The following is a 14,409-nucleotide window of genomic DNA, read 5'->3' on the forward strand; positions in this document are numbered from 1 at the left end:
GAAGTCTTCATTTCGTGTACGGGAAATGCGTCGCAGCATCGCGAAAACATTGACTTGAGCTCAACGTCTTGGCGCGATGATTTTCCAGTACGCGAATTGAGGTCTGAATCAGCTTTAACAGCACAGAGGTCACGTGACCAGCATGACGCTACACTGTCCACTGAACAATGCAGTGTGCCAGTACACAAACCAGTCTACAGTGTGGAGATATTGAACTACACAAGTACTCGAGTACCGTACTCAGTTTAATGATAATAATATACAGTCATGAATTGGAGAACAACATCCAGTTTTACTATCACTAGTATCAGCTATATGTGGCAAGAGAAGTAGTCAAACACATCACTGGTAATAACATATCACCTGAGTTATGGGAAACAGTAGGAAGAAAACGGGTGCAGAATGCAGTGGAAAATAATAATTTTATGTAGTCCATTGCATGGACAGCAGCAAAAACGAGGCCAGTAGTTATAATAGTGCAACATGGATACGCAGACGAGTATTTGTGTATGAATGTGATCATGAACAAACACACAGAGCAAGTACCGGTAAACCATGGTCTTTTCATTTCTCTAGTGAAATTGAAGTAGTCACCAGCAGTTATTACCGCAAGAAAATATCATGAAAACTTGCCTGGCCTAGCGGTGTGTAAAATTTAAAATATACAATGATATGTGTGGTTGGGGAAGGATAAAGGGGGAGGGGTGATAAGGGGGAGGGGGAGGGGTGATAAGGGAGGGGGGAGGAGGAGGGATGATAAGGGGGAGGGGTGATAAGGGAGGGGGTGGGAGGGGGGGGGGGACAACGTTACTTTTCCGACAAGGAAGGTAGAAGTTTCAAGACCAAAATAAAAACAATTGAGAAGAGAACAATTATTGATGAAATGGATATGTTCCATCTTCATTCACCTTGTGTACTGTCTGAACAGATAGACATGTACAATGTACATCTTGACAATCCTCTGCATTCTGCATTCAACACAATCATACAGAAGACAACAAAACAATGACATCATCGTATTACATCATCACCGACCAGGTGACTTGATACACGAAATCATGATTACATAGCAGGAACTACCACCATCAGTTTGTATGCTTGTTTTTAAAGGATAACAGCATTGGCAGGTTACAAAGAACAAACATTAATTTCTGCATTTCCTGGATCTCAGCAAGAAGGGCATACCGATGTATACACGATGATTTGACTGTGCATGGATGGATAGCAGTACTTGAAAGATAGCAACGGCCTCAGCACCGGTCTCAGCACCGGTCTCAGCACCGGTCTCAGCACCGATCTCAGCACCGGTCTCAGCACCGGTCTCAGCTAGTACACTCTCTGTTCTTTGGTACCCGACAGTAGATGGGTTGTGCACAAAAGAAAATTCGTCAGAACATGCCCGTCCGGGTTCGAGAAACCAAAGTTGCCGAAAAGATTCGTCCAAACGCGACCGAAACAGAGGAGATCTACGAAACTAGTTTTCGTCATATGCAGTAAGCAAAAATTCAAATTATCGTGTCCGTTCCCGAATGGAACTCATGACGGCCGCTAACACCAGGTAAACCCTAGCGGCAGATGCAGCGCTACAGCCCAGTCAAATGGGAACTGGTGGCCAGGCACATGGGATACATTGATGCAGCTAATGGCGTTTCTCGTCACTTGTACCAGTGGTTGTGAGACTTATCCACTCACCCCCACCGTCCTTTGCAGTACATTGTACATACTACTCCCTGTCTTAACTCTCTTCGTACCCGCAGCGCTAGCATCGACCCAATACGAAAAAGTTCGTACGTTGTGCGCAACCTCAAGGCTAACGAATACCGTACTCCTTTTTAAGAGAGCATGTCTGAGAATACCAAAGTATGTGTGCAAGTGGATCTCTCCGATTTCGCTCAAAATTTGCAGGTATGTTCCCTTTGGGGTGTGGATCGATCGTGCAAAGCCCTTGAAAAAGTTTCTGAAGGGAACCTTGAAATTTGGATACCCCTCAGAAATGGCCGAAATATCACATTATTTATGGGTCTAGAAACGAGTCACGCCACAGCGTATACGAACAAGCTATGAACAAAACTCCATCAAGCCAACATTGCCTCACCTTAGAAGAGTTCCTGGAGCGGTACCGCTTAGCCACGACAGGATCCCAGAAGACGAGGTCCATCACCCCCTGACGCCACAAATGATCGTCTTGAAAATAGCCAATTTACAAGCGCTGGCAAAACAGCCAGCTACGTCCTCAATTGGCCAGAACTATACACCGGCAGATAGTAGAACACCTCTTCTAGCGCTGAGGACATGTCCCCCATCTTCCTTTTGGGGTTTTCTTGAAATAAACCTTTTTGAATTTTTCCACTCGACCATGCTGAAATACGGCCAAAGTCATACCTGCGCAGGAAAGCTCGCCCCTCCGCGACGTCTCCTCAGCAATTTCTACTCCAACACTACTCCCAAGGCCGCAGAACAAAGTGTATTGTTGGCTCTGACAAGGAAAAGCAGCGGTGATCACTTGTCACTCCAAACGACAAGCTTCTCCTTGCGCCACCAATAATTTTTTGTGCCACTGTTGATGCAAAAGTGACTGAAAGCATGAGTGCATATCTTGAATTTTACTACAAGAGGCACGGTGAAATCACGTGCCCTGTGACGCAAGAATTCCAAGTCGCGTGGATCATGTCTCACGAGATTTCAGAGACACCTTCGTCATGTGCGCTTGTTACTCGCCTTGAACGCCCGTTGGTCTGGAAGTGATCACACTTGTGTGGTTACTGCGCTCAAGAACACGATGACCGTGTTGTAGGCCTACGAATCGGGACTTTCCCTGACCATGTAAGTCGAAGACCAGTGAAATGATGATGAAATCATATTCTTTATGACGTAAGAAATCTCTCATGCAGTTCACGCGACAAGTTCGTGCAGCCAGTGCTGCTCGCGTGCCAGTCAACACAAAGCGACCGAGCTTGCAGCTTTTGTCGAGCATCGACATGAAAACAAGGGACTTTTACCGTTGGACTATGTTCGGATTGCAGGAGGTAAGTGTGAAAGATGAATAACTCTCCATGCTGTACGTGGGGCATATTTCAACGGCTTGCTGCCATTGTAACACTCCTAGGACAGTTTGTGAGGGTTCTCAGTAGATCAAGCAGGAAATACAGTCTTACCATCTTACCTCGCGGCCATCATGCATGGTCTGTTCCGAGTAGCGTTCCAGTCACGTTCGCGATCGATGGCCGCGTGTCGTGATGTGGAAGCGTCATCCTACGTCACAGAGCACGCGATCTCATCGTGCATTTTGCAATAAAATTCAAAAACTGCGCTCAGGCCTTCAGTCACTTTTGCATCAACAGTCGCACAAAAAATTATTGGTGGCGCAAGGAGAAGCTTGTCGCTTGGAGTGACAAGTGATCACCGCTGCTTTTCCTTGTCAGAGCCAACAATACACTTTGTTCTGCGGCCTTGGGAGTAGTGTTGGAGTAGAAATTGCTGAGGAGACGTCGCCGAGGGGCGAGCTTTCCTGCGCAGGTATGACTTTGGCCGTATTTCAGCATGGTCGAGTGGAAAAATTCAAAAAAGTTTATTTCAAGAAAACCCCAAAAGGAAGATGGGGGACATGTCCTCAGCGCTAGAAGAGGTGTTCTACTATCTGCCGGTGTATAGTTCTGGCCAATTGAGGACGTAGCTGGCTGTTTTGCCAGCGCTTGTAAATTGGCTATTTTCAAGACGATCATTTGTGGCGTCAGGGGGTGATGGACCTCGTCTTCTGGGATCCTGGCGTGGCTAAGCGGTACCGCTCCAGGAACTCTTCTAAGGTGAGGCAATATTGGCTTGATGGAGTTTTGTTCATAGCTTGTTCGTATACGCTGTGGCGTGACTCGTTTCTAGACCCATAAATAATGTGATATTTCGGCCATTTCTGAGGGGTATCCAAATTTCAAGGTTCCCTTCAGAAACTTTTTCAAGGGCTTTGCACGATCGATCCACACCCCAAAGGGAACATACCTGCAAATTTTGAGCGAAATCGGAGAGATCCACTTGCACACATACTTTGGTATTCTCAGACATGCTCTCTTAATTGTTTCCTTAAAAAATTCTGTTACCGGGGAGGGGGGGGGGGGGTACTTGGACCCGTTTGAAAACAGAACACGGGATCACTTGTAAACCGGTTGGGAGTATTTTACATGACATGTGGAGTACTGCAGGCACATGCAGTTACTTGGGCAGAGTGTCCAGTGTACATTGTCTATACATATACAGCTGGGAGTAGTACAGTGTTGCTAATGTGTGTACAGTGTTGCTAATGTGTGTACAGTGTTGCTAATGTGTGTACAGTGTTGCTAATGTGTGTACAGTGTTGCTAATGTGTGTACAGTGTTGCTAATGTGTGTACAGTGTTGCTAATGTGTGTACAGTGTTGCTAATGTGTGTACAGTGTTGCTAATGTGTGTACAGTGTTGCTAATGTGTGTACAGTGTTGCTAATGTGTGTACAGTGTTGCTAATGTGTGTACAGTGTTGCTAATGTGTGTACAGTGTTGCTAATGTGTGTACAGTGTTGCTAATGTGTGTACAGTGTTGCTAATGTGTGTACAGTGTTGCTAATGTGTGTACAGTGTTGCTAATGTGTGTACAGTGTTGCTAATGTGTGTACAGTGTTGCTAATGTGTGTACAGTGTTGCTAATGTGTGTACAGTGTTGCTAATGTGTGTACAGTGTTGCTAATGTGTGTACAGTGTTGCTAATGTGTGTACAGTGTTGCTAATGTGTGTACAGTGTTGCTAATGTGTGTACAGTGTTGCTAATGTGTGTACAGTGTTGCTAATGTGTGTACAGTGTTGCTAATGTGTGTACAGTGTTGCTAATGTGTGTACAGTGTTGCTAATGTGTGTACAGTGTTGCTAATGTGTGTACAGTGTTGCTAATGTGTGTACAGTGTTGCTAATGTGTGTACAGTGTTGCTAATGTGTGTACAGTGTTGCTAATGTGTGTACAGTGTTGCTAATGTGTGTACAGTGTTGCTAATGTGTGTACAGTGTTGCTAATGTGTGTACAGTGTTGCTAATGTGTGTACAGTGTTGCTAATGTGTGTACAGTGTTGCTAATGTGTGTACAGTGTTGCTAATGTGTGTACAGTGTTGCTAATGTGTGTACAGTGTTGCTAATGTGTGTACAGTGTTGCTAATGTGTGTACAGTGTTGCTAATGTGTGTACAGTGTTGCTAATGTGTGTACAGTGTTGCTAATGTGTGTACAGTGTTGCTAATGTGTGTACAGTGTTGCTAATGTGTGTACAGTGTTGCTAATGTGTGTACAGTGTTGCTAATGTGTGTACAGTGTTGCTAATGTGTGTACAGTGTTGCTAATGTGTGTACAGTGTTGCTAATGTGTGTACAGTGTTGCTAATGTGTGTACAGTGTTGCTAATGTGTGTACAGTGTTGCTAATGTGTGTACAGTGTTGCTAATGTGTGTACAGTGTTGCTAATGTGTGTACAGTGTTGCTAATGTGTGTACAGTGTTGCTAATGTGTGTACAGTGTTGCTAATGTGTGTATAGTGCTGGTAGTGGTTGACAAGAGCAGTTCTGTATAGACATACACACATCAGCAGAAAACCTTACCTTCTAGTAATGAACAGTAGCCAGTAATGTTCAGGTCTCCTACACCAGCAACCTCATCATCCACAACACAGGTAACCATAACAACAGCACCTGCAGAAACATGAGCCATGGCAGGCCCAGCAACAGCCGCAGAAACAGCAGCAACAACAACAAAGGCAGCGATAACAGCCGCAGAAACAGCAGCAACAACAACAACAACAGGAGAAAGAAGTCACCGAGTTAGCAACAGCATCAACAGCAATAACAGCCACAGCAACATCAGGTGCAACAGCAACAGCATTGTGCAGGCGGATAAGCAGAGTTGCAGTTGAAGGCACACACACACACACACACACACACACACACACACACACACACACACACACACACACACACACACGCATACACACATACACACACACACACACACACACACAAACACACACACACACACACACACACACAAACACACACACACACACACATACACACACACATACACACACACACACACACACACACACACACACACACACACACACACACAAACACACACACACACACACACACACAAACACACACACACACACACACACACACACACACACACACCTAGGTGTACACACAGTGCTGTATGAAGGAGTGGTCTAAACATTCATCAGGGGCGTAGCACCCGCTACGACTGGTACGACCATGGCCGTACCACTTTTCGAAAAGTGTGGTTCGTCCGGAACGTGCAAAACCGTAATAAAAAATCAGGATCCATCGATGCATATGCGCATCAGACTTTGACCTTTTTCTCGACTCGTACTCGTAGATCTGCCATGCATCTGTGCATGTCCATGCACGTCTCTTCTGCCCGTGAAATATTTCTATGACTTATAAACTGTGCCAGAAGTGTGCCAGAAGTTCCCAGAACGCAGGATTTTGTGTCTTTTTTTACAAAATCCCCCCCCCCGGACCCCCCTCCAAAACGGCCTTCGGCCGCGCCGACCTTTGGTCGTATCACTTCCAAAACCTCTCCTACGCACCTGTTCATAGTTAAACACTCTAGGTCATGATGCATGGACAACACACGGAGTAAAACATATGAGAGAATGAGATGAGTAGAAGGGAAATTTGGAAATAAAGTCATTCCAATGTGCACCATACTGACTACAAAGTCTACAATACAATAACACTGGATCTTTGACTCCTGCCGGGGATGGGGGAGAGAGGGGGATGTGGGATGGGGGAGAGAGGGGAGTGGGGGAGAGAGGGGAGTGGGGGAGAGAGGGGAGTGGGGGAGGGGGGGGGGGGGGGGCGCTAAGAGATGTGTCAGGAAATAAAATTACAAAAAAACTGTACCTTTCCAATATGAACCATCCAGTCTTCTGTTCAGTCACCCAAACAAATCATTTCCACAACTAGAAGTTGTCCTGCGAAACCATGGCAGAAGCACCTATAGCAGTAACAGCAAACACAGCAATGTGTCGAGAAATCACCTCTGAACCACCAACAACAGCAAATCTAGTAGCAACAACAGCAGCAACAATAGCTGCAACAATAGCTTATTGAAGAGTTGGTGGACAAGCCGTTGATTATTCACTCTCATTGTAATATCCAAAAATATTCTTTCTAGACCAAAGAGTGGTATATTTGATAACATTTAATAACGATAGAAATTTTTACGATACTTCTCCAGACGTTTCGTTGTTCTGAACATCGTCAGTGGATAAAGTTCTTTATCCACTGACGATGTTGTTCAGAACAACGAAACGTCTGGAGAAGTATCGTAAAAATTTCTATCGTTATTAAAGGGGAAGTATACCCTAAAATGAAATTTTCACCAGTTGTAGTCTTCGGGGTGCTGAGTCGAATGGTCTTGGTCCGAGGAAGCTGAGGCGCTCCCTTCCTACTTGAATCCCAATCGAACTCGCGCACTTCCACCGAAACTGGGTGACTGCGCCCTACTAGATGGGGATTTGTATGCAAAATGTCACTAAAAGTGCCATTTCGTTCTTATAAAAGCACGGATGACCGCGATTGGCCCATATGTTGTAGTGTTTTGGACGCTGAGTCGACTGGTTTTGGTCCGAAAAGGCTGCGATGCAGCGTTCCTCCTTTATTCCCAATCGAACATAGTTGAACAAGCGGTCACGTGCTCCTGCGTACACCAGTCACCTGGTCACCGTGCCTGCAGGGTACAACTTACTAGCCTGTTTGACCTTTTTTGGGTGCAGTCCTGTCACTCGAGTTGAACTCGAGTTGAACCTTGGTGTGAAAGTTGTCGCCTGCTGGCGCAGTGACCAGGTGATTTGGGCACCCAGGAGCACGTGACCGCTTGTTCAACCATGTTCGATTGGGAATAAAGGATGAACGCTGCATCGCAGCCTTTTCGGACCAAAACCAGTCGACTCAGCGTCCAAAACACTACAACATATGGGCCAATCGCGGTCATCCGTGCTTTTATAAGAACGAAATGGCGCTTTTAGTGACATTTTGCATACAAATCCCCATCTAGTAGGGCGCAGTCACCCAGTTTCGGTGGAAGTGCGCGAGTTCGATTGGGATTCAAGTAGGAAGGGAGCGTCGCAGCTTCCTCGGACCAAGACCATTCGACTCAGCACCCAGAAGACTACAACTGGTGAAAATTTGATTTTAGGGTATACTTCCCCTTTAAATGTTATCAAATATACCACTCTTTGGTCTAGAAAGAATATTTTTGGATAATAGCTTATTGGCGATGGTACCATCGTGAGAATATAGAATTCAAATAGCTGCAACAACAGCAAGACCAATAGCAGCAACAGCAGAAACAACAGCAAGAGCAAAAGCAGCAGCAACAGCGACAACAGCAACAGAAACAGCAACAACAACAGCAAGAGCAGCATCAGCAACAGCAGCAACAGCAGCAGCAACAACAGTAGCAACAAAAGCAACAACAGGAAAAGCAGCAGCAACAACAGTAGCAGCAGCAACAGCAACAGCAGCAGCAACAGAAACAGCACCAGCAACAGCAGCCACAAAAGTAGCAGCAGCAACGACAACAGCAGCAACAGCAGCAACGCAAACAGCAGGAATAACAACAACAGCGGCAGCAGCAGCAGTGGAAACAACAGCAGTAGTAGCAACAGAAGAAGCAGCAGCAACAGCAACCGTAGCAACAGCAGACACAGCGACTACAGCAGCAACGGTAGGAACAGCAAAAGCAGACACAGTAGCAATACAAACAGCAGCAATAGCAGCAACAGCAATAGCAGTAGCAGCAGCAACAGCAAACACAGCAGTAACGGCAGCAACAGCAGCAGCAGCAGCAGCAGCAGTAGGAGCAACAGCAACAGCAACAGCAGGAGCAACAGCAGCAGCAGCAGCAGGAGGACCAGAAACAGCAGCAATATCAACAGCAACGACAACTGTAGCAACAGGTGAAGATAAAAACGATGTGCAGTCATTTCCCCAGGACAATTATCCAATTCGACCTGTTTTGATTATAAGTTTGAACACATCTAAATAGGGAAAGAAGAGAGGGGCAAGATAATGTAGTTAACAATAAGATTATATTTTTCTACAAGCTGTACCTTTCTGCATTGCAGCAATATCATCCAGGTATGTGTACGTCATCAGAAACCTCACTGATCTGCATACATCTGATTCCTGTTCCCCAGGACCAGAGATGAAGCAGAGGAATAGTACAGCTACTGACAATACCATGAGTCATGATCTCTATCATAGCAGCATCACCCTCTCAGCAACTCGACCAGCAACTGCAACTGCAACAGAAGCAGAGGCATAAACAGGCAAACAACAGTATCAGCAGCAATAGCAGCAGTAGCAGTATCAAGATCAGCAGTAGCAGTAGCAGTGTCAAGATCAGCAGTAGCAGTAGCAGTGTCAAGATCAGCAGCAGCAGCAGTAGCAGGGAGACAGACACAACAGTTTGAATAGGCAGAGCCACCATTCCTTGGTGTCATGGGAAGGAGAGTTTGGAGAGAATGCCATGGAAATGGAAGAGAAGGAATTAATGAATGAGTATGTAAAGTGCAAACAAAAAGTCCCTTCCAACCCTGTGTATAGCTGGGCATGTAACGAGGAGAAGTTGAAGTGAAACAATTATTCCATGCACATTTCTCCCAATACAATGCTATTCCATGTGAATATGGGTGCTGTGTGATGGGGTGGGGGTGGGGGGGGGGGGTGGGGGGGTGCTAACAGAACAGGGGTGACAGTTAATTAAAAAAGTACCTTTCAAATCTGAACCATCCCGGCATCCGTCCATCAACCAACAGATCACTTTGCATATGGAGACCATGACAGAACAACCCGCTTCAATATGAACAACCACGCCGCCACTGCGGATAATCCCCCTGAGACAGCAACAGCAGCAGCAACAACAACATTAGCGAAACCAACAGCATAGCAACAGTACAGGTCTTGCCAGTACAGCAACAGTACAGGTCTTGCCATCACATCAACAGTAGAGGTCTTGCCAGCACATCAATAGCTGCAGTAGCACTACCACCAGTATAGACACACTTGCACTAGCAGTATCACCAGCAGTAAACGTCACATTCAGAAATGACAGTACATGGTCAGTCGTCTTCAAGTTCCCACCAAAACTACCACAGTGTGGTCATGTGACCGGGGATTATTTTCAAACCAGATCCGTGCTATACTAGTTTAAACCCACCCATATATGGAAACAGGAGACAGGCAAGGGAAAGTAGCTGACAAAAAGAAATCCTTAGACACAACCTGTACCTTACTAAGACACAGCTCTGCCATCCAGATTTCTGCCCATCATCTGAGCACTCGCTGACACACACGTAATGGATCACTGTTCAGCACAGCTGACCATGGAGAAAGCAGCAGTAACAGTAGAGACACTGGCAACGCTATCTGCGATAGACACTATGACAGCACATGAACACATGAACACATGAACACACACACACACACACACACACACACACACACACACACACACACACACACAAACACACACACACACACACACACACACACACACATATATACACACGCACACACACACATACAGAAGGAGACGTGACTGCTGCAGCAACATCACCAGCAATATCAAAAAGTATTCTTTCTAGACCAAAGAGTGGTATATTTGATAACATTTAATAACGATAGAAATTTTTACGATACTTCTCCAGACGTTTCGTTGTTCTGAACAACATCGTCAGTGGATAAAGAAAATTCTTTATCCACTGACGACGTTGTTCAGAACAACGAAACGTCTGGAGAAGTATCGTAAAAATTTCTATCGTTATTAAATGTTATCAAATATACCACTCTTTGGTCTAGAAAGAATACTTTTTGATATTACAATGAGAGTGAATAATCAACGGCTTGTCCACCAACTCTTTGACATCACCAGCAGGCAGTGATCTAGCCAAAGCCGGCTCAGCCGGCATTTAAAATGCCGGCTGGGAGGGCGTCGCCCTGCCGGCTGAGACAGCTCCAAGGGTAATTTTGGCCGGCTGCAGTCACCCCATGTAGACTGTAGTGCACTGCACTAGCACTTGATTTGAGATGGTGGAGTACAACCCATATCCTAGGCGTAGGTATGTACAGTACAGTACGTAGCACTGGCTACTCATATATCAGGCTCAGTGCTAGCTCTTCACTCAAGCTCAAATGCACTTGAGTATGCACTTGAGTATGTCAGTAAAATGTAACAGGTTGGGTCATGGTTCGCTGCTTCTGGTGGTGTACATGGCTGTGGCTAGGCTGGGTCTTGTCAGATGACCAATGTACACTGCATGCAGACATGACCTTGGTGAACACATGATCCATGCTCATGTGGCTGTTTGCTTCCTTTTCCATATTTTGTTAATTTACCTATAATCACATTGTCACAACTGCCTGATGAATGCCCATAATTGGACGAAGCGAAAGGAGATGGAAGCTGCAATGAAAGATTTGTAGCGGTGTGTGTGTGTGTCTGTGTGGATACGTGAGTGATGGGGGGGGGGGGGTCTGGGGGCGCAGCCCCCAGAACGATGCATTTTAACTAGAACGTTGGCCGGCTGGCATAAAATCCTGGCTAGACCTCTGAGCAGCCACAGAAACAGCAGCAGTAGCAGTAGAGGTAGGAGGCAGAAATAGCAGCAGCAACAGCAGCAGCAACAGCAGTAGCAGCAACAACAGTAGCAGCAACAACAGCGTGAGCAACAACAGCAGAAGCAGAAGCAGCAACAACAACAGCAGCAGCAAAAACAGCGACAGCAACAGCAGCAGCAACAACAGCAGCAGCAAGAGTAACACACAAACACATACACACCTGTCCTGTCCTGTCCTATCGAACCACTGCCACACGGGTCACGTGGGCCTGGAGTAGCAACGGAGAGAGAAGAGGAGAACGCCGTCCCACGGCGTCCAGGACACAACGAGTCACCAGGATTCAGGTCACCTACGACTGTTACCCCAAGACTGAGGTATGGCCGGGGGAGAACCTGAGCAAAGGTGTCTATTCCTACCCTGGACCGAACGCAAGCAGCGGCCGCAGGACGCACAGTGCGCGCCACAACACGCCTCCACTGCGGCTGGGGACTGAGCCACACACTTGTGACGGGCAAGGCCAACACACACACACACACACACACACACACACACACACACACACACACACACACACACACACACACACACACACACACACACACACACACACACACATACTCACACACACACACACACACACACACACACACACACACACACACACACACACACACACACACACACACACACACACACACACACAAGCAGCAACAGTAGCACAGAAAGCACAGCACAGAAAGACAATGGAGTCAGGAGAAATAGCACCACCAGTAGCATTATCAATGGTTTAATAATACTTCAGCGATTGCCCACTCGTATACATTTTATAAGAAGATGTATAAGTACAGTTGATGATACTCTTTGACATACCTTGTAGTAGTCAGATCCATCTGCTACACAGCTACAGTAATACCAGGACGACCGCTCTGCTGTTGATACGATAACACAAACATATCTGTAGCAGTGCAACGGGAAAATTCAGCAAGAAAAACACAAACAAAAAGCAGCAACATGCAGTTGCATAAATAGCAGCACCAGCAGCAGTAACAACAGGACAAGCACCATTACCAGCAGCAACAGTAGCAGCAGTAGCAACAATTGCGGGATCATCACCAGCACCAGCAACAGTAGCAGCAATGCCAGCAGCAGTAGCAGCAGTAGCAACAGTTGCGGGACCATCACCATCACCAGCAACAGCACCATCTCTAGTAGGAAAAATGACCGGGTCGAGCACTCGTTTGCAGTACAGTACGGCATCATGGAGTCATACGAGGATACAATCAATCACTTCCCTGACAAAAAGTCCGGGAGGGGCGCATGGAAGAGACGGTGTGCTCTGGCGTGATTTTACGGTATATACCGGTATGGTGTGTGTTGTGAAATCCTAGCCGGTACAAATTTCACGATCCTACAGTACTATAATCACATAATACATTTCTGACTTGTTACTATGGTAAAATTAGAATTCTGCAAACACACCGATATTCGCGTCAATAAATTTTCGACATTTCTTAGAACCAGGGAGATTACAATGGATAATGTTCGCAAATCAATGTGGCCACTTTCATAAACTCACTGTTAAAATTTGACTTCGCTCTGGTCAATCAATACGAGTCATGTTACTCTCTTGTCGTGAAAAAAGCAAACAATAATGTGTGGTGAATATTGTACAGTTACCAGTAGTAACAAATAGCAGATTATTAACAATAGAAAGTCTACTTACTCACTTCACTACAGTCTTCTGGCAGATATACTTGCATTAGAGCGTTCGGTACACAACTACCACCATCTTTGCCCTCCAATCCTGTGATTTCCCCCGGCAGACGAATGCTACTGAATGCCACCGAGAAATCACCTGCTCTGAATCACCAACAACAGCTACAATAGCTGGAACGAGAATAATAGCAGCAACAACAGCAGCAACAATTGCTTTTTGACGATGGTACCATCGTGAGAATAAAGAATTCAAATAGCTGCAGCAACAGCAAAGACTAATAGCACCAACAGTAGAAACAACAGCAGCAAAAATAACAGCAGCAGCAGCAAAGAAAATAACCGCAGCAGTAGCAGTAGCTCCAACGACGGCCGCAAGACTAATAGCACGAACAGCAGCAACAACAGCAACAGCAAAAGCAGCAGCAACAGCGACAACAGCAACAGAAACTGCAACAGCAACAGCAGCAGCAACAACACACTGTCTTTGATCAACTCTACGCTCATGTGAACTCAGCCATCAGTTCAAAACAGTCTGGTTTCTGTAGAGGTGATTCCACTGTCCTTCAACTTAGTCGGATCATGCAGGACATTTATTCTTATCGGGACAGAGGACACTATGTAGGGTTATGATTCTTTGACTCAGCGAAAGCTTTTGACACCGTGTGGCACTGAGGCCTGATATCTAAGCTCACTGATTCATTTCGTATTGATGGTTTGGCTCTGGAGTGGCTGGCGAATTATCTAACGGACAGGCATCAGATAGTGTCCGTCCTTAATACGCACTCTAAACCCCTTCCTGTTCTTTCTGGCGTTCCGCAGGGCTCCATACTGGGTCCTCTTTTATTTCTACTCTACATCAATGATTTGCCGAGTGTTGTTCCTGATACTTCGTTGTATGCTGATGACACTGCGCTAATCAAATTCTGCGAGTCTCTCCCACAACTCCAAGCCTCCCTCCAACTGGACATTGACGAGGTAGTGGCCTGGATGTGTCGCTGGCACCTGTCGCCAAACCACAGCAAGACAGAGGCAAAGATTA

At 46.0% G+C, this 14,409-nt stretch overlaps 1 protein-coding gene across 2 annotated transcripts in view; it reads right to left on the reverse strand.

The window, feature by feature from the left end:
- Positions 1 to 210: 210 nt before the first annotated feature.
- The window catches only part of LOC135821388 (uncharacterized), a 59,942-nt gene continuing 45,743 nt past the window's right edge, over positions 211 to 14,409 (reverse strand). Inside the window, exons 5-12 of one of the 2 annotated variants that reach the window (XM_065334460.1) lie at positions 12,525 to 12,609; positions 11,875 to 12,155; positions 10,326 to 10,475; positions 9,810 to 9,931; positions 9,146 to 9,337; positions 6,933 to 7,026; positions 5,607 to 5,696; positions 211 to 968 (exon numbers count right to left, since the gene is read on the reverse strand). The gene's annotated coding sequence lies outside the window, so the exon portion shown is untranslated. The remainder of the gene's footprint in view (positions 969 to 5,606; positions 5,697 to 6,932; positions 7,027 to 9,145; positions 9,338 to 9,809; positions 9,932 to 10,325; positions 10,476 to 11,874; positions 12,156 to 12,524; positions 12,610 to 14,409) is intronic. The other variant, XR_010554338.1, reaches the window with a different exon arrangement.

This window comes from Sycon ciliatum, chromosome 7, assembly GCF_964019385.1.
Source record: "Sycon ciliatum chromosome 7, ocSycCili1.1, whole genome shotgun sequence".
Taxonomy (NCBI): domain Eukaryota; kingdom Metazoa; phylum Porifera; class Calcarea; order Leucosolenida; family Sycettidae; genus Sycon; species Sycon ciliatum.